At 37.5% G+C, this 19,547-nt stretch overlaps 1 non-coding gene across 1 annotated transcript; it reads right to left on the bottom strand.

Moving 5' to 3' along the window:
* Nucleotides 1–3,830: 3,830 nt before the first annotated feature.
* On the bottom strand, nucleotides 3,831–3,939 carry LOC141492459 (U6 spliceosomal RNA). Its single transcript, XR_012469925.1, has one exon. It is a non-coding gene; the product is annotated as a U6 spliceosomal RNA (small nuclear RNA).
* Nucleotides 3,940–19,547: the final 15,608 nt, after the last annotated feature.

Genomic DNA, 19,547 nt, shown 5'->3' on the forward strand with positions numbered 1-19,547 from the left:
AAAAGTTCATTTTGAGACATGTTGAGTTTGAGGTGCTGGTGACATATGGAGTAGAGATGTTCTGTAGAAAGTTGGATATCTGGGTCAGGAACCAAAAAGAGGGCAAGCCTGGAAGAAAAGATTTTTAAAACCATCTATTTGGAGGTAGTAGGTGAAGCCATGTATGTGAATGAAGTTGCCAAGGGAAAGACTATATATAAAAAGAGAAGGACTGAAGACAGACCACTGACAAGCACCCATCCAAAATGATCTATCTGGAAGAGACTGAAACAAACATAAAGAGAACCAGAAGAGCCAAGGAAGTATGATGTTTTAAAAACAAAGCAAGGGGAAAAATACAGTTATTCCTTCCAATCATTGTTTCGATATATTGCAGGTGAGCATAAAAAATTAAATAGGAATTTTGGGGAGTTTTATGGAAGCCACAGACTGTAGAGGGCCAGTCCCTGGGAGTGATATTCACTTATCCTTGGTGACTTTTTCCATCAAAGATATGTGTGGATTATTGTTCATTGTATGGATCTATTGGTTCATCAGTGAACCCTGACCTGGGATAATCTGTGGCTCTGGGGGTGGTTGTAAAAGGTTTTTCTGATAGAGAAGTATGCAGATTTCTAAGAACAAATACTGTAAATTTACCCAGGAAATTGTGAAACCATGTCTCCTTTAACCAGTCCTTCTTGAGATAAGGTTTTGCTATAAAAAGTCTGAGTTTCCAAAAATAAAGTTGGTAGATTTTCACTTCCCAACCTTTTGTGTTTGGGTATGTTTTTCTATCCAACCTGACTCTCAGAAATTCATATCCAAACCCACACTAGAGCTATTGCGGGCAATAACAGACAACATGCAAAAACCAGTAGACAACACAGAAAAAAAGTTTAGAAACTCAGAAATGCATAAAATATAAAAATAGTATTGCATAATATCAACAAATTTTTCTCTTTTAATATCATAATAATTCAGATTTCTATGGTACAAAGAAAGGATCAAAAACTTTTAAGCTGATTTTCCAGACTGCTGGGGAGGAGTGGAAGCCCCTAAGGTCCATGATATTGAAGGGAATAATTGTAACCAATAGAATGGAGCTGGCAACAGTATCAAAATAAGCTGAGATATGTCAAGGCCTGGAAAAGGGGAACATGAAAACTTCCTTTTCAATTTAAGTATACTTGACTAAGCTTTATTGTTTCTCTACTGGTGAAAAATGCTAAGTATTGTGAGTGCCCTCTAAATTAGGTGTCCTAGAGCAATCCATAATTATTAAATCAACAAATATATATGAGTCTATGTGCCAGGCTCTCTGGAAATAAAATCATAAAAAATAGATGGTTCTCACCCTTAAGGAGATTACATATTACTGAGAGGGAGTATGCAAGTATTCAAATAGAAAGTAAAATAATTGGGAATTGGAGCTCCAACAACAGAGATAGTCTCTAAAAGAAGCTGGAATTGGTCCTTACCCTTGAATGATAATGAAAATGATGATAGCAAGCATTTACAAACCACTCTAGAAATATTATCTCATTTGATCTTCACAACCACCCTTGGAGGTAGATTATTTTTACCTAGGTTATTATTATCTCCATTTTACAGGTGAGGAAACTGAGGTTCAGAATCACCGTTTAATTGCCCAGAGCTGCACAATGATTAAGCATTGGAGGCAGGAGTCAACTCCCAGGGTCTCCTAACTGCAGTCATCTTTCATTCTGAGACAAAAGAAGCAGAGATAGGTAGAAGGTTAGTGAAGTTTGGGACTGGTAGTGTATATATCTTAAAAGTCAAGGTCTTTTTTGTTACCAGCAGATATACATAATAAAGGCCTGATTGCAAACCCTGAGGATGGAAGGTGAGGACTTTGCTTTCTTCCCTCAGTTTTTGTTCTCTAGAAACCACATTTGCATGTCTATCAAAGAGGATTCAGAGAGTAAAGGGAGTATTGTTTATTTCCCCTCTCTGTCCCATACACCCCCTTTTATACAGCCCCCATGGAGTAAGTTTTTTTGTTGTTGACAAAAGTCTTTTTTGATTTTGAGAAGCAATGGAATCCCCATAAAGGATTAAATAGGAACTATAATAAATTTCTTTTTTTATCAGATTTTTTATTTCATTGATAATAGGGAACTCCCAGCAACAAAACTCTGTCAATAACTCTGTCAATGTCCTGTATTTCCCCATGTATAAGATGCACTCTTTTTTGAAAAATTTGGGGTCTAAAAACTGGGAGCATCTTATACAGTGATTGTAGTTTTTTTTTTAGCTTGTATTCCCCATGTTTTCACTTTTGTTGTCATTGTGCTCGTTGTTCTGCATTTGTTACTGGTATATTAAGGTTACTTTTTGCCACATTCTGACCAGAAATGGCTCAGAAAAGATTTTCGTCCAGTGTTGAATGTGATCCAGTTTGCAAAAGTGAATGGAAATCATGCTGCTAGTTTGATCCTTCTCCAACTGAGAAAACAATCCAAAACTGGCTATGGGAGGAAGAAACCCTACCAAAAACGCCCAGGCAGAAGTAGGCTGTGAGAGAGGCAAGGCAGCAAAATGGCCTAAGTTAGAGAGAGAATGGAAAAGATAGGTTGAAGAGCAAAGGGCAAATGGAATTCCTGTGTCCACAAAGATGGTTCATCATGAGGCAAGAAGAATTATTAATGAAAAAGAAGTGACTGATTTCAAAGGAGATCACAATTAGTGCTTCAGGTTCATGAAACAGAATGGACTAAGCATGCATCCACACACCAGACTTGCCCAAGTAGTGCTTGTGGTCAGCCACAGACCAGAGCCCAGGCAGGAGAGCAGTCGGAACCTCTCCTAAGACAGTGATTCATCATCAAACACAGATGAGGACAAGCTAATGGATGGGAGTTTTGACAGTGATGAGTTGTATGAATTTTATGATGAATAAAACTTGAGTTCAATAACTTTATGTAATATAGTTTTTCCAAATTTTAGACCCTAAAATGAAGGTGTGTATTATACATGGGGCAATATGGTACCTGTTCTGCAAATAAGAGTCATGGAGGATAACTTGAACCTTAGAGAGTTTAAGTGATTTACTAGAGACCACAAAGCTAGGAAGGGTCAGAGCAAGGACTTAAACCTGTCTTCCTGATTTCAAAGACAACTCTCTCCAGTTTAGTCTGGCCCACTGGCTAGATTTGGTGGCTCTTTGAGAAGAGCTGTTGACCTACTCTTGTTAGGAAGAATGTTTTAAATCATTGTACCTTAGTAAATGTAAATATGTAAATAGTAAATATGGATAGTGTGCAGAGCCTGGAGTCAAGTAGATTCATCTTCCCAAATTCATATCTGACTTCAGTTACTTAACTGGTGCTTGTGTGATCCTTAATCAGGTTTGCTTCACTTTCCCCATCTGGAAAATGAGCTGGAGAAGGAAATGGCAAACCACTTCAGTATCTCTGACAAGAAAATCCCAAATAGGGTCATGAAGAGTCAAACTTAACTGAAAACAACTGAACCTTAGTAAATGGGAGCAGAAAGTCATAAGAAGACTGAGGAGCTGAAGCCCAGTTCAATGATAAAAGATTCCCATAAAATAATATATGGAAATATATTTTACATGACCTCACAAATTGCTTGTCTTCACAAAGTGGAGAGAGGGGCAGAAAGAAGGAAGAGAATTTAGAACTCAAAATTTTTACAAATGAAGTTTAAATTTTTTCATATGCAATTGGTAAATATTTAATGAAAGAAATAAAAATATTTGGGCGGAAAAGTACCCATATGTACTCATGCAAAAAAAAAAAAACTTGTAATGCCCAATTCATTAAACCTACTAAAAAAATTGTGTTATAGCAGCCAGCCATATCCCTAAGTAGGTGCCCTCCACTTAACGAATTTGCGTGTCATCCTTGCCCAGGAGCCATGCTAATCTTCTCTGTATCGTTCCAATTTTAGTATATGTGCTACCGAAGTGAGCACAAGTAGGGGCCCTCCATAGGTGTTTCCTGGATACATGCTTTATCTTTACACCAACACGTTTATCTTTTTGGAAAAAAAATTTAATCACAAATCAAATTTACATAGTGTTTCATGGTCAATAAAATCACTGAAAGTTTCACAAAGAAAACTCTTGAATGCCAGGGACATCTCAGAAATTCCACAGAACTGTTCTTAGATACTCCCCCTTGACCATTGGGCAAGGATGTTCAGATACATTGGAGAGGGGGTCAACATGTTTATCTTAATACATGTTCATGTATATGTTTGTCTTTACACATGTTCACTGATCATATATATTTCTTATGTGGAAGGAATCTTCTTTGTGAGATCTCTGTTTAGTCAGTCAATAAATAATCAGCAATTAAGAACCTATTATATTCCAGGTTTAAATGAAAGTCCTTCTCTCAAGAATTTCACAGTCTAATGGTGGGAATAGGGCTGGAGTGGATAAGGGGAGTGGAAACAACTATGAAAAAACAAGTTTTATATACATATATACATACAATACACACGAAATATTTATATCAATTCAGGGAAAATACTATAATTAAAAGGCATTGAGAAAAGCTTCCTAGAGAAGATGGAAGTTAAGCTGGGACATGAAAAAAAACCAGAGAATGCACATTTGGAGAAAGGAACATCTTTATGGGAGGACATCTTATCTTTTCCTATTATTTATTTAATTGTCTTATTGTTCTGAATTAATGCATGCACTGGTTAAATCACAAAAGCAAGCATAGTAGAGATTCACAAATTATGGTTTTGAGCTAGTGCTGACTGTCAGAGTGCCTGAAACTTATGATCATTTTTTAAGACAGTGTGGTGTGGGTGTCTGTGTGTGTGTGTGTGTGTGTGTGTGTGTGTGTGTAAGGAGGTGTGATGGCCCAGAATGTCTACAGAAGGACTCTCTACTGAGGCACAAGTAATTTTTTTTGACATTTCTAGTCTGCCTAAAATTATAGTTTATAGGCAGCCTATTTCTAACTCCAACTTTGAATCTGATGGAGAAGGTAAACCAATTAGAAACCATCAATATTGCTTCTTTATAATGTCAAGCTTTTCCCTGAGGATTTTCCCCTGTAAATATCAATCACACCACTAAACTGTTCTTATCTGAGTCAATAACAGTATGTGAAGTCTACCTTGAAGGTCTAAATGCTAATTTCCTTTCTTTTTTAATAGACCCAGAAGGGCCTCATTTATAATCCTGGGGTTTTTTCCCTTCCTCCATATAAATAGTTTCAGCACTGTTGTCTGTCTGTTGTAGATTCCTTATCTGGCAGTGAATTGGAGTTTAAAAATATTTACTTTTTAAAAACCCCAACAACAAAAAAAAAAACCCTTAGGACACTGTGCAACTGACTTTAAAAACCGCATCCAAAAGAAACAAGCAGTTTTGCAAATAGGTAGGAAAAGAAAATGCCACTCAAAGGCAACACAGTTAACAGAACAGCTCCCTAGAACAGTTTGGTAAAAGATCTTCCCAAACCAGTAGGAGACAGGAAGACTGGCTAAAGAAGAAGGAAGTGATAGGAAGTTTTAGAGGAGGGATGGACATAGAGAGCACTTTGCTAAGTAAAAGAGAGGAGTTGCTGACAGGATGCAGTAGCTGCTGAGGTGGAGGATCATTTTCTGTGGTTGTGTCCAAGGAGACATGGGCATTTTTTGCTAACCAATGTGTCCCATATTTCAAATGCCAGACTGTTGGCACTTGGTGAAATTCTGTATATAATGATATTTGAAACTTCAAATGTGAGTGTTCTCAACCCTTTGGCTTTCTTTTTCTAACTGGTTCAAATCTTTTTCTTCTAGGATAGTTATATAGACATATTCTTTAGTCAACATTTACAAAATGTTATTGCTTGGAAAAATTGATTCTATACACAAAGCTAATAAGCAAAATTGATTTCTGGCTCTGACATTTTATCTGGGTTATAAACTCCTGTAATCTATAGCCCAAGGATGAAAGGAAGGCAGACCTTGGAATGCTGAAAGTTTTCCGCTTCATCAGCCTGGGCATCTCTCTGACCTGACATTGAAATGACAAAAGAAATGCTTCAGAGGGTCTATTTCCCTGAGTCTGACTGTACTACTGATGAAAATAAATTAGACTATAGCAAAATCTTTCAAGAAAGAGGAGGCAGATTGCTTCCCCTTCTTTTTTCACTAAATTTGCACACATGGAAGGGGCAGTTCAAGAAGCCTCAAGCAGTTTAGCCAAAACCCTACCAGAATTGCAGACAAGCCTGGCGAGTGATAAGCAGATGACCCAAGTGGGTAAAACTATGTCCTTAAAATTGCAATGGAAGCTTCTTTTGCAAGTGAAAACCACTTTGATTCATTTAGTTTCCCTGCCTTTCTAATATCATGCCTAGTTTATTGAGTATTTGAATGCCACCTACTGGGTACAAAGAGTTCCTCTGAATTGGAACAATATAGTTAATTCATGCCCAGCAAACTGGCACCAATTATCAATATCCTCCTGGCAGCTGAGCATTCTTTGGAGCCCAATGTACTTCATGGAGTGTTGAGTGATGGATGGACAAAGAAAGCATTCTTTGTCATTGTTGATTTCCCTATTCATGTTTGAGTTATGCCCACTCATCCGAAAGGAATAAATTCTACAGTATTATAACTGCTACCTGATAGTTAATCAAGAAGGATTACAGGTTAATGTTATTGAAGTTTTGGACAAATTGGAAAATGCCACTAAACTTTTTATTGAAATGCAGATCATAGCCACTAATGATTTCTCTGCTAATTTGACTCTCCCCTGAATAATCATTCAGCACAGGTTGGACCGCTTTTTTAATATATAATATATAATATAATATAACATTGAGAGGCAATGTGGCATAGTAGGGATAAGGAAAGAGAAGCATGTTTTGGGGAATCAGGAAAAAACCTGAGTTCAAAGAGTTCCGTCACTTACTGTGTAACCATGGTCAAATTATTTAAACTCTGAACCTTAGATTCCTCCTTTATAAAAACAGATATAATGTAATGGAAATATAGGCCACACAGAGTCCTAAAAATATTGGAAATTAACAAACCTTGGTTTGATTCCTGGCTCTGTCTTTTACCCCTGCATGACCTTGGGTATATCACTTAAACTCTGTGGCTTCACTTTCCTCAGTTGTAAAAGAATTCAGATGTGCTGTTTCTCAAGGTCCCTTCAAGCTCTAAATTCTATGATCTATTCCAATCCAGGGCAAGAAAATGGTAGATATTCAGTGAATAACCAAATTAAAATTCAAACTAATAAATGAAAGAAAAAATGAGTTGTTGGTCTGGAGGACATTAAGAGCATTTCCATCTAGGTACCATATTTAGAAGGACAGTTAGCTGGCACTCCAGGGCTGGTATCAGGAGGACTTGAGTTCAAATGTGACCTCAGGTACTTAATAGATGAGTAACCCAGGGCAAGTCATTTCACCCTGTTTGCCTCAGTTCTTCATTGGTAAAAAGAGCTAGAGAAGGAAATGGCTAACCCAGTATTTTAGTCAAGAAAACCAAAGAGTCCACAAAAAAGTTATATAATAACTTAGAACAACAATAATATCTTGGAGATGCATTTACTAGTGTTTGATCTCCAACAGATGGTATTTGTTTTCATGTGCCTTCATATTTCCTTTCTCATTCCTTCCTTTCTCAAATGAATAATTCCTGTGTGGGATCAGGAAGAGTGGAACATGCCTGAAATGAATGGACAACAATAAAAAAGAAGTGCTATTTGATATTAAAATAACCACCTTACTGTTCTTCAAAAGCTTTTTTATTTTACCTTTTTAACCTTAGTCCTAGTCTTACCCACTTCCAGTGAAGCATAGAAGGCAACACTAGGAACCCTCTGGTATTGGTGAGAGTAAGACTAGCCACAATTGTTCTATGAAGGGCCAAATCATACTAGTGCTTTTTAAGAGATGTAATCTGGGGGTGGCTAGATGCCACAGTGGATAGAGCACCAGCCCTGGAGTCAGGAGGACCTGAGTTCAAAGCTGGATTTAGAACACTTAATAATTAACTAGCTGTATGACCTTGGGCAAGTCACTTAATCTCATTGCCTTGCAAAAACAAGAAGAGAACAAAACAAAAAAAAAGAGACAATTTGGAACATGGGGCAGGGCTCAGAATTTGTGACTTCAGATCATGCTGCTACTAGGTTCTGTTCCCTTAAGGTTTATGTGACTCTGAAGGCTTTTTCCTAAGATCTTAAAATGATGGAGGGCTTAGAGAAGGGAGATAGGGAAGAGTCCTGAATTCTCCTTGGAGAAGGAATTTCCTCTTAGTGTTTTCCCTGTGTATTACTTGAGTACACTACTCAGAAAACTACCTATTCATAGATCAACCCCAGGCACACACTTCCTAAATTTCTGCTAAAGTATTTCCCTCTCAAAGGAATGACTCAGATAAGAGACTAGAGAAGGAAGGGAAGGGAGAATAGTATTTAAGAAATGGAAATTATAGGAAACAAATACTAACTAGGCACAGAGATTCTGAAACCTATTTTTATAGGTGAAATGTTTCCCAGTACTGGACATAAAATGAGACCATATTAGTTAATTTTAAGTTGATACATACACATTGACACTAAGTAATCTCATTCTAATTCTAAACTCAGCACATTCTAATCATTACCTGATACTTCTACATACTGAACACACAAAACACACACAAAACTATTCACACTTCATGGCAATAGTTGACATTAGAGTTGGCAATTAACTTTAAGGAAATCGTCTGTTTTCATTCTCTTCCTTTAATTTCTCCAGCTTTGAATGTGGGTACTAGTCAATTATTGCTAAGAAAGCATATTTCTAAAACTATCTGAATTTCCTTTACTAAAAGATTTTAAATTTCCTCTTCATAAATGTATTTTTAAAAAAAGGAAAAGAATTTCTGGGGGGATTTTCAAAGTGAATGTTCATTCATGAATGAACTTTTTTTGATTTGCATGTTGGATGAATAATATTTTTCTTTACAAATTTTAATCATATCCTCAGTCATATTAATTAACATTTTTCCATTTTATTATGTTCAAATATTTTGTCCTCAAAACTGGTTACCTATATTAAAACTTATAATAGTATATGAATCCAAGAAAATGAGTGAGACCTTTAAGATTTAATTCCAGGTCATGTTTCAGTTCAGGGCAGCTAGGTGCCATCATGAATAAAGCACTGAATTTAGCATCAGGAAGCCCATTTACCTCAGTTTCTGCATCTATAAAAATGAGCTGGAGAAGGAAATAGCAAACCATTCTAGCATCTTCGCCAAGAAAACCCCAAAAGGGATCACAAAGAGTTGGACATGAATGAACAACAACAACATCCTTCATTTCAGAATTTTTTGGTAGAGGGTCCCTGCTTCACCCACAATGAAAAATACATGAGATTTAGAATCAGAGGATCTACATTTGAATCCTACCCCCCCCCCACTATTGTTATTTGCTACCTTTCCTTTCTTCTTTCCCACTCTCCTTCATTGCTTTCTTCCCTTCCCTTTTGTCTACATGGGGAATCATACTTTTACATGTGGGTGCTCTGCCAAAGGAAAATTTTGATGGTTGAAGCCTTGCAAGATTATCTTAAATTTGGGGGTCAAGATGTTTTTAGTTTTTTTCTTCTCCTTCCTACATATTTATTATATCATCTTTTAGAAACAGAGTTAATTAATTCTTTTGTCCTATGTAATTTCACTTATTATTTCTTTTCTTTTTTTTTCTTTTTAGGGTTTTTTTTGCAAGGGAAACGGGATTAAGTGGCTTGCCCAAGGCCACACAGCTAGGTAATTAGTAAGTGTCTGAGACCGGATTTGAACCCAGGTACTCCTGACTCCATGGTCGGTGCTTTATCCACTACACCAACTAGCCTCCCTCACTTGTTATTTCTTGAAAAGAAGCTCTGGAAACCAGGATTTGATATAACCCACTGAGATTCAGATGGAGCTACCTGAGCATGCTTAAATTCAAATCACTCTAGTTCTCTGTAATTGGCCAATAATAGAACCCAATCCAAGCCTCATTTGGTCATAGTTTGAATTTTGATGGCTCAGAGTGTAAATAACAATTGTTTATGATCTGCTCAGGAAGTCTAAGGGTCTTCCATCCCAGTTTGACTTATTTTTGGAGTAGGCAAACTAAACTATCTTTTATTTCAATTCTTTCCTAACCTTAAATCACAGAAAGAATGTTGCCACAGATAAATGAAGACTTCCTTAAAAAGGAAAAAAGTCAGGCACTGTCTTAAGTTCTCTTGGCTTTCCCTCAGAACTAAGATAAACCAAACCTCTTAATAGAATTTAGACCCACAGAACCCAGAGAAGAACCTAGGAGAACATCTACCAACAAGGTGAGTTTCAAGGGATCGAGATGGGGGGAAGGGGAGCCCACGGTAGAAAGCAGAGAGCCAGGGGTGGCAGGATGAGGCCCAGGGACTAGTATGAGAATAGCGGTGGAAGCCTTTACTGTGTGGAGCAGGAGAGCTCCAGGGCTATGGCTAGACATCAATCTGGTCAGCTCATGTTTCCATGTTGAGTCTCCTCCTCCCCATTCCTGTGGCCCAGTGGATTGAGTACCAGCCCTGGAGTCAGCAGTATTTGAGTTCAAATACGGTCTCAGACACTTAATAATTGCCTAGCTATTTGATCTTGGGCAAGTCACTTAACCCCATTGCCTTAAATAAATAAAAATTTAAAAAAAAACTGTTAAACAAAACTAAAAAAATGAAAAATAGAAGAAAATGTATTATTATTTGGTGGGGGGGTGCAGGGCAAATGGGGCTGGGTGACCTGCCTAGGGCCACACAGCTGGGTGATTGCTGGGTTTCTGAGGCTGGATTTGGACCCGGGTGCTCCTGGCTCAAGGGCCAGTGTTCTGTCTGCCACCCAGTCACCCCTACTACTTATTATTATTACTATTTTATTTTAGTTTGGGTCTTTTTTTTTTGGTTTGGTGCAGGGCAATGGGGTTGGGGTGGCTTGCACAGGGTCACACAACTGGGTGATTATTGGGTGTCTTGGGCCAGATTTGGGCTTGGGTGCTCCTGGCTCCAGGGTCAGTGCTCTGTCTACTGTGCCACCTGGCCATACCTACAATTATTGTTATTATTATTAATTTTAATTTTTTCTCTCCCCTTTATTTTATCGCTCATGTGGGTCTATATTTTTGCAGGGGAGAGGGTATTATGTTTACTCTTAAACAAGAATATTTTAGTAATGTATACAAAAACATTATTTGTACAAAATAAGAATAAATAAATAAATAAATAGGTCTGTCCCTTTTTCTAGGTATTGCCATTCCTGTGTCCAATTTTTTCTTCTAATCTGCTTATCAGATTCATAGTGGAGATTTTCCCACCAAATATAAAGAATAAGACAAATTCCTTATAATAGGATGCACTTTGCATGAGGTTAAAAAAAGGGCACATCCTCCTCATTTCTCTTCTCAAAATTCAACACCAAAAGATTCTCCCCATCTGAGATATTTTTCCACTATTTTGTCGCTTAAATTGATGTTTCTACTACAAATTCACTGAGTGATTGTGAACCAAGGTATTTAAAATTTGTTGTTTGTCCCTTCATTCTGGAAGACCTCCATCATGGAGGTGATGCCATGACATGCAAGTGAATTGGATTTGAATGAGGGGGTGTTGTGCAAAGTCACTAGCCTCACTTTTTCCTCTAAAGCCACCTGGATCCAATGGCCAGATATAGATTAAGATAACAACTTAAATTTTACTACATTTCTAGGGTGGTTCAAGATAATTAGAAGATAAGTAGAGACAGTCTAATACTGAGACAATCAACTTGACTTTGAAATTCACCCATCACAAGGCATTTCTAAAAAAGAAAAAAAAATGGCCAATTTTAGTGATCTCAAGGGACTCCTCCAGTTCATAATTTTCCATGATACAATCTCCCGAGACACAAAGGTAAAACTGACATGTTTTGGTTTAAGGAAAGAAAACCTTCAAGTTGCCAGATAAGTTTTTCCAATATCAATTTTTCTACTTTTAGAGTAGAATGATGGGAAGCACACCATACTGAGTCAAATCTAGTTTCCAGATCAGTCCTATTACTAACTCTGACTTTGACCTAATTATTTAACCTACTCCAAGGTAGTACTAGATGATCTTTAAAGTATCTTCTTGCTGCCACTCTATGTGGTTTATTCTGAAAGATCATGGTAGAAACAAAATGCTTTCATCCTGCCTCCTCCTTTTGGTCCCTAATTTATAAACCAGAAAACTCTTTTTTAAAGAACTAATTCTCTATATAAAAAGTCACATGTTAAAATCCCAGAGGGGCAAAGTTGTATTGTGGTTATAAGAGTACTGGGCTTAGAATCTGTTTTCATCCTATCCCAGGCAATTAATCTCTATGTGACTAGGAGTAATTCACATAATTTTTCTGAGCCTCAGGGCTATAAAATAGAGTTAATAATACCAGAACAACTATCCCCATGGGACTGCTGTGAAGCAAAGATGAAATAATGTATGCAAACCTTAAAGCACTCTGTGATGTGAGCAGCTATTATAATCTAAAAATAAGATCTTTGTTGGGTGAAGAAGAAAACAACAGGCAACTAGGTGGCCTAGTGTGGGTAGAGCACTGGTCCTGGATTCAGGAAGACCGGAGCTCAAATCCATCCTTAGACATTTGGCACTAGCTATGCAACCTTGGACAATTCACTTAAGCCTGATTGCCATGCCCATGTGAGGTTTGAATTTTAGTCCTATGTATCTCTGTCACTCAGGACAAATTACTTCCCCTTCCCTAAACCTCATCTATAATAATAGCTGCCATTTCTATAGCACTTAGGGTTTAAAGAGAGTTTTAACTTGATTTTATTAAATTTTCTATTCACTACAAGCCTGTGGGGGATAGATAGAGCAAATGTCATCATCCCCATTTTGCTGATGGAGAAACTGAGGCTCAGAGGTTCTCTGACATATAAGGGGTCACATAGCTAGCAAGTAACAGTTACAGATTTCAAACTCAATCTTTTGGGTTTGAATCTTTTGCTTCCAATCAGAGTATTCTTTCCACTATAACTTCAAACAACTTCAAGGGTTCCTTCCAGATCTAAAATGCCATGACACCCTCAGCATCTATACTTTGAAATCTTAGCACCAAAAGCATGATGTCAAGCACATGCCACTATCATTAGAGAATGAGAAATTGCAAAAAAGTGTAAATGCTAACAGCCACAATCTTACACATTCTCATGAATCTGGCAACAACCCATGTTTTTCAGTTCCTCTCTCCAACTCTAGTAATTATAAAACCAAACTAAAATCAAGTGACATGATTTCACCCCCAGAGCAACCCTTCCTAGGCGACTGTAATCACTGTTTGTATTTTCACATGTCAATCTATGGGAAGCCCTGATCCCTGTTTTCTTTCCCACCTCCCTCAGCAGCTGTCACAGTAGAAGTTTGGTAGAAACAAAAGTTCCTTCCTGTAGCAATCCCTGCCCCAGTCTCCCTTGTGCTGAATATTCATGGATAAACCTGAATTATTGATAGTTCTGTATACATTTCAGATTGGAAACGACAATGTTTTGCAGAAGAATCGTTCTCATTGGACTCACAGCCAGGCCTGGCTTCTTTCATCGTTTCACCATGTCTAGATGGCCCTTCTCCCTTGATGTGCCACATCATGGGTAAAGCTGCAACTCTCTATATTCAGGCTCATGGACAATTTTGAGCTCAGATTACAATATTATTTTTGTGCGTGGTTCTTTGAAGTCCCAGCTGGAGGAGAGAGCATTGTAGTGATTAGGGGGCCAAGCTTCTCTGGGAAGGATGTGAGCACAGATGAATAGTAAATGTAATTACAAAGGAGCACCTGGATAGAAATAGAAGAATTTGGCTGGTTCCAGAGAGAATAGCTTTTATTTAGTCAAATAAGAATTCTCATACTCAATAAGTGCTTAATTCAGAAGGAAACTATTTTCTGCAAGAGAAAAGTATGAAGTTTCTTCTAACACTTCCAAAATATGTCTTTGGGACTGGTCCTAGACAAAATCAGAAAGGAAGCAAAGTGTTGCTTTAAGAGTTCTTCCAGGGCGGCTAGGTGGCACAGTGGATAAAGCATCGGCCCTGGAGTCAGGAGTACCTGAGTTCAAATCTTGCCTCAGACACTTAATAATGACCTAGCTGTGTGGCCTTGGGCAAGTCACTTAACACCATTTGACTTGCAAAAACCTAAAAAAAAAAAACAAAGAAAACCAAGAGTTCTTCCAATCTTCCTTTGGGACCTTCTTCCTCTTGATGATTCAATAAATCAAGAGACAGGCATTTATCAAACACCTTCTATATGCCAAACACTTTACTAGGTGCTAGTTGCAAATAAAATAGATGTATAGAATAATCTTACACACACACACACACACACACACACACACACACACACACACACATTTGTGTCTAATAGTAGCCATCTCTAGGGCAAGGGTGGAGAGAGTGAGTAGAAAGAAAAAAGGAATAAGAAAGTTATACAATTAATATATTGTATATTTAAAAGGAATAGCAAGTTGTACACAAGAGATTTGCAATTTCATATTCAATCTGTTTTTGTACTGTTATAAAAATGCTTATTTAATTGCATAAATTAAAAATAAAAATAATTTTTTTAAAGTGAAGTAGTCCTTGATATCAAGAAGTTTACATTCTACTACAGTATTAAAATGTGTTCACACATAAATAAATTCATGATATATAGAGAATAAATAAATTGCAATGGAGGCAACTAAGTGGTACAGTGGATGGAGTGATGAGCCTGGAGTCAGGAAGATTCATCTTTCTGAGTTCAAATCTAACCTTTACAAGCTCTGTGACCCTGGGCAAGTCACTTAACCCTGTTTGCCTTAATTTCTTCATCTGTAAAATGAGTCAAACCACTCCAGGATATTTGCCAAGGGAGAAAAAATGGGGTCATGAAGAGTCAGAAAATGGGGTCATGAAGAGTCAGATGGGATTTAAATGACCAAACATCAACAAAATAGCAAAGGGGGGTTGCAGGGATAGAGGCATTAACAATTTGTGGAAATCAGGAAATAACTACACAGTACATAAGTTGAACCTGGCAGAAAGCTAAGGTTACCAAAAGGTGGAAGAGGGAGCACAATCTAATCATTTAGGATAGCCAGGGTGAAAATCCAGAGGAAGGAGACAGAATGTGTTATACAAGGTACAAGTAGGATGATTTTTCTAGAAACGGTTCAGTAAACTACAACGCATTTCTATTCTTTTAAAAGTCAAGGAGCTAAGAATGGTTTTTACATTTTAAAATAAGGTTTTATTATAAGTTGATTGGTCTATGAATAATCCAGAGTTGAGAAGATGCAGCAAAGACTATATATATGGCATTCTCATTTCTATTGTTATTTTTAGGTTTTTGCAAGGCAAATGAGGTTAAGTGGCTTGCCCAAGGCCACACAGCTAGGTAATTATTAAGTGTCTGAGGCCATATTTGAACTCAGATACTCTTGACTCCAGGGCTGTAGATCTATCCACTGCGCCACCTAGCCACCCCAATGGTAGTCTCATTTCTCACTGCACCACAAATCTCAATGATGCAGTTATAACTCAGTAGCATTTCAAATGTTACACGTCATTGTACTGTGACATTTACTTATTATTTACTTTTAATTATCAGGGCATATCCACCACATCAAAGCCAGAAGAAAAAAAAAAGTTTTGTTGTGATTTTTTGAGCTCAAAGCCAAGACTGACATTTTTCTGAATGAGAAGAATCACCTTTAATCACCTTAACTACTATAATAGAATATTGAATGGCTTTGGAAATTAGCTTTTGTTGTATATTTGATATCTCTTAAATAATTCCACCTAGAATCAACAAAAAAGTTGTAAAAGTTTGATATTTTTCATTAAGTACCTACATTCTATTTTGCCTCTTGGCCCACAAAGCCTAAAGTATTTATTTTTTGGTTTTGTTATTCACTCTTCTTCATTCATGTCTGACTCTAAATTGGAGGTTTGCTTGGCAAAGACATTGGAGTGGTTTGTCATTTCCTTCTCCAGTTTATTACAGATGAGGCAACAGAAGAAAACAGGGTTAAGTACTTGCCCAGGATCCTAGGAGGTCAGGATATAAACTCAGATCTTCCTAATTTAGGCCCAGCATTCCATCCACTGTACCATTTTGCCACCCAAAATATTAATTTATTACCTAATCCTTTAGAAAAAGGTTTACAGATCAGACCTCTGACCAAGAACACAAAGTAAAGGAGAAAGAGAAATATGTAATCAGACTGGAGAAATAGCTTAGACTTGGGTGTTTGTGATGTGTGCACAGAGTGTGTGTGTGTGTGTGTGTGTGTGTGTGTGTGTGTGTGTGTGAGAGAGAGAGAGAGAGAGAGAGAGAGAGAGAGAGAAAGTGCTCCTTGATATTTCCTCTACATGGTGATAATCCATGTACTCTTTTCAAAATCCTAAATTTTCTTCTCCCTCCTAGTGATGTTATCAGTTCCCACATGGGTCAACAATCACTTCTATGCAGATAGGTCACAAACCTACATATAAAGCCCTCCTTTCTCTCCTGAGCTCTAGTCCTTCATTAACAACTTTCCCTTGGCTTTTATCTGTCTGTTTGTGACATATTGGTCTCAAATTCAACAGGTCAAAACACAACTCACCTCTCACCTTCCTCTTAACTTTTCCAGATCAATAGAGGATGCAGGTTCTCCCAACCGCCTAATCATTCACCTCTCCTCCTCCTCCCAAGTTCAATTAGTAGTGAAGTCTTGCTGAATTTACCTCCCTAATATTTCTTATTTCTGTTCCCTTCTCTGCACTCAGAAAGGCATGGCCATAGTCCTATTATCTAATAAGATTTCTTTAAAGCTCTTGGCAAACTTTAAAGTGCAGAGTAAATGCAAACTATTATTAGTAGCAGTTTACAACCTTAACACCTTAGCATTGGACATTACACTAATCTCCTATGTGGTCTCCTAGTATCTAGTCTGTCTCCATTCTAATTCACCTTCCACACAGCTGAAAATTTTGTATTCCTAAAAAGCATAGACTTGACCAAGTCATCCCCTGGGATGGAGCTTAATAGCTCCCTACTGTTGCCATAACATTTTTGTTAATTAAAAACCACCATTTGGTTCCAATTGATCTTTCCAAACTGATTACATTTTGTTGTCATTGTGCAATTATTTTTCAGTGATATCTGAGCATTCATGACTTTTGGAGAGTTTTTCTTGGCAAAGATACAAGAGTGATTTACCATTTCCTTCTCCAGCACATTTTACAGATGAGGAAATTGAGGCATACTGGTTAAGTGACTTACCCAAGGTCACATAGTGTCCAAAAACCAAATTTGAACTCAGGAAAATGTCTTCCTAACTCCAGACTCTAGTACTCTATCACTGTACCACCTAGCTGTCCTTACATTTGTTATCCTATAAATACCCTACATTATAGCTAAACTGGGCAATAATGATGATGATGTGTAACTAGTATTTTAGATCTGCAAAGCACTTTATAAATATATCTCCATCATTAAAACAACTCTGGAAGGTGGGGCTACTATTATCATCCTCATATTAGAGATGAAGAAACTTAGGCAGAGTTTAAGTGACTTGTCTAGGGTCATACAGCAAATAAATTATCAAAGGAAGAATTTGAATATGGGTCTCCCTAATTCTAGGTCTACCACTCTATTCACTAGACCAGTCTACATTTCCTGTGCACAACCTTCTCCTTTTCTGATTCTTCAAGACCCAAGTGCAGAAGCACTCATTTCTTTTTCTGGAAAGGCAGTGGGGTTAAAAGACTTGCCCAAGGTCACTCAGCTAGGTAATTGAGTGTCTGAGGTCGAATTTGAACTCAGGTCTTACTGACTTGAGTCAGTGCTCTATCCATTGTACCACCTAGCTGCTATATTTTTAACTGCACCACTGGAAAGGCACAGCTCTCTTACCAAGGCTCAGCTCAAGTAACACATTTCCTGGTCCCCCACCCCCTACCCCTACCCCACCTTCATAAAGGTTCTCCCCCACTTCCCCAAAATATTACAAATAATACAAAATAATACATTTGTATTTATCTAGTATTTATTTCGCAGTACTTATCTATCTTCTGTTCTTCCCTCTTTTCCCCTCTCTAAGATAAACTTCATAAGGGTGGGGAATCAATTCATTCATATTCAGCTTATGAAATACCTTTTTCAATTGAATTAAAAACTGATTCATTCTTGGTTCCCATCCTATGGTTTGATCCCCATAAGTCATTCTCAGCTCTCATGATTATACTTGAGACAACAGTCTGGGAATTTTTCTGATTCAGAACATGGTGAATAAAGAAAGACTTACGTTCTTGTTTATACATGTGGCCTGAAAATGTGAAATAATGTAAGGAGGAGAGAAAATGTAAATTGCATAAAGGTAGTAATATGAAACTATGCATTCTAGAAACTTGGTTCAATTTGTGTGATAAATGCAAGTAAATTGACTATACCCTAAATTTTCTTATCCTCCTTGCTCCTGGGCAGAAAGCTTAAAAACACTTAATTCTCAAGTCTTGGCTAAAAGATATGGGATATTACAAGTCTACAATGACATACAAAACTTAGTGGGAACCTAGGAAAAATTCTGCCTTTTCCCTAATCAGATCTATTAATTTCTTTTTTTTAATTTTTTTATTTTTATTAAAGATATTATTTGAGTTTTACAATTTTCCTCCAATCTTGCTTCCCTCCCCCCACCCCCACCCCACAGATACCACTCGGTCAGTCTTTACTTTGTTTCCATGTTGTACCTTGATCCAAATTGGGTGTGATGAGAGAGAAATCATATCCTTAAAGAGAACAGAATTCTCAGAGGTAACCAGATCAGACAATAAGATATGTTTTTTTTTCCAAATTAAAGGGAATAGTCCTTGTACTTTGTTCAAACTCCACAGCTCTTTATCTGGATACAGATGGTACTCCCCTTTGCAGACAGCCCAAAATTATTCCCAATTGTTGCACTCATGGAATGTGCAAGTCCATCAAGGTTGAACATCACTCCCATGTTGCTGTTAGGCTGTACAGTGTTTTTCTGGTTCTGCTCATCTCACTCAGCATCAGTTCATGCAAATCCCTCCAGGTTTCCCTGAAATCCCATCCCTCCTGGTTTCTAATAGAACAATAGTGTTCCATGACATACATATACCACAGTTTGCTAAGCCATTCCCCAATTGAAGGACATTTACTGGATTTCCAATTCTTTGCCACCACAAACAGGGCTGCTATAAATATTTTTATACAAGTAATGTTTTTACCCTTTTTCCTCATCTCTTCAGGGTATAGACCCAGTAGTGCTATTGCTGGGTCAAAGGGTATGCACATTTTTGTTGCCCTTTGGGCATAGTTCCAAATAGCTCTCCAGAAGGGTTGGATGAATTCACAGCTCCACCAACAGTGTAATAGTGTCCCAGATTTGCCACATCCCTTCCAACAATGATCATTATCCTTCCTGGTCATACTGGCCAGTCTGAGAGGCGTGAGGTGGTACCTCAGAGAAGCTTTAATTTGCATTTCTCTAATAATTAATGATTTAGAGCATTTTTTCATAT

Source organism: Macrotis lagotis, chromosome 6, assembly GCF_037893015.1.
Source record: "Macrotis lagotis isolate mMagLag1 chromosome 6, bilby.v1.9.chrom.fasta, whole genome shotgun sequence".
Taxonomy (NCBI): Eukaryota; Metazoa; Chordata; class Mammalia; order Peramelemorphia; family Peramelidae; genus Macrotis; species Macrotis lagotis.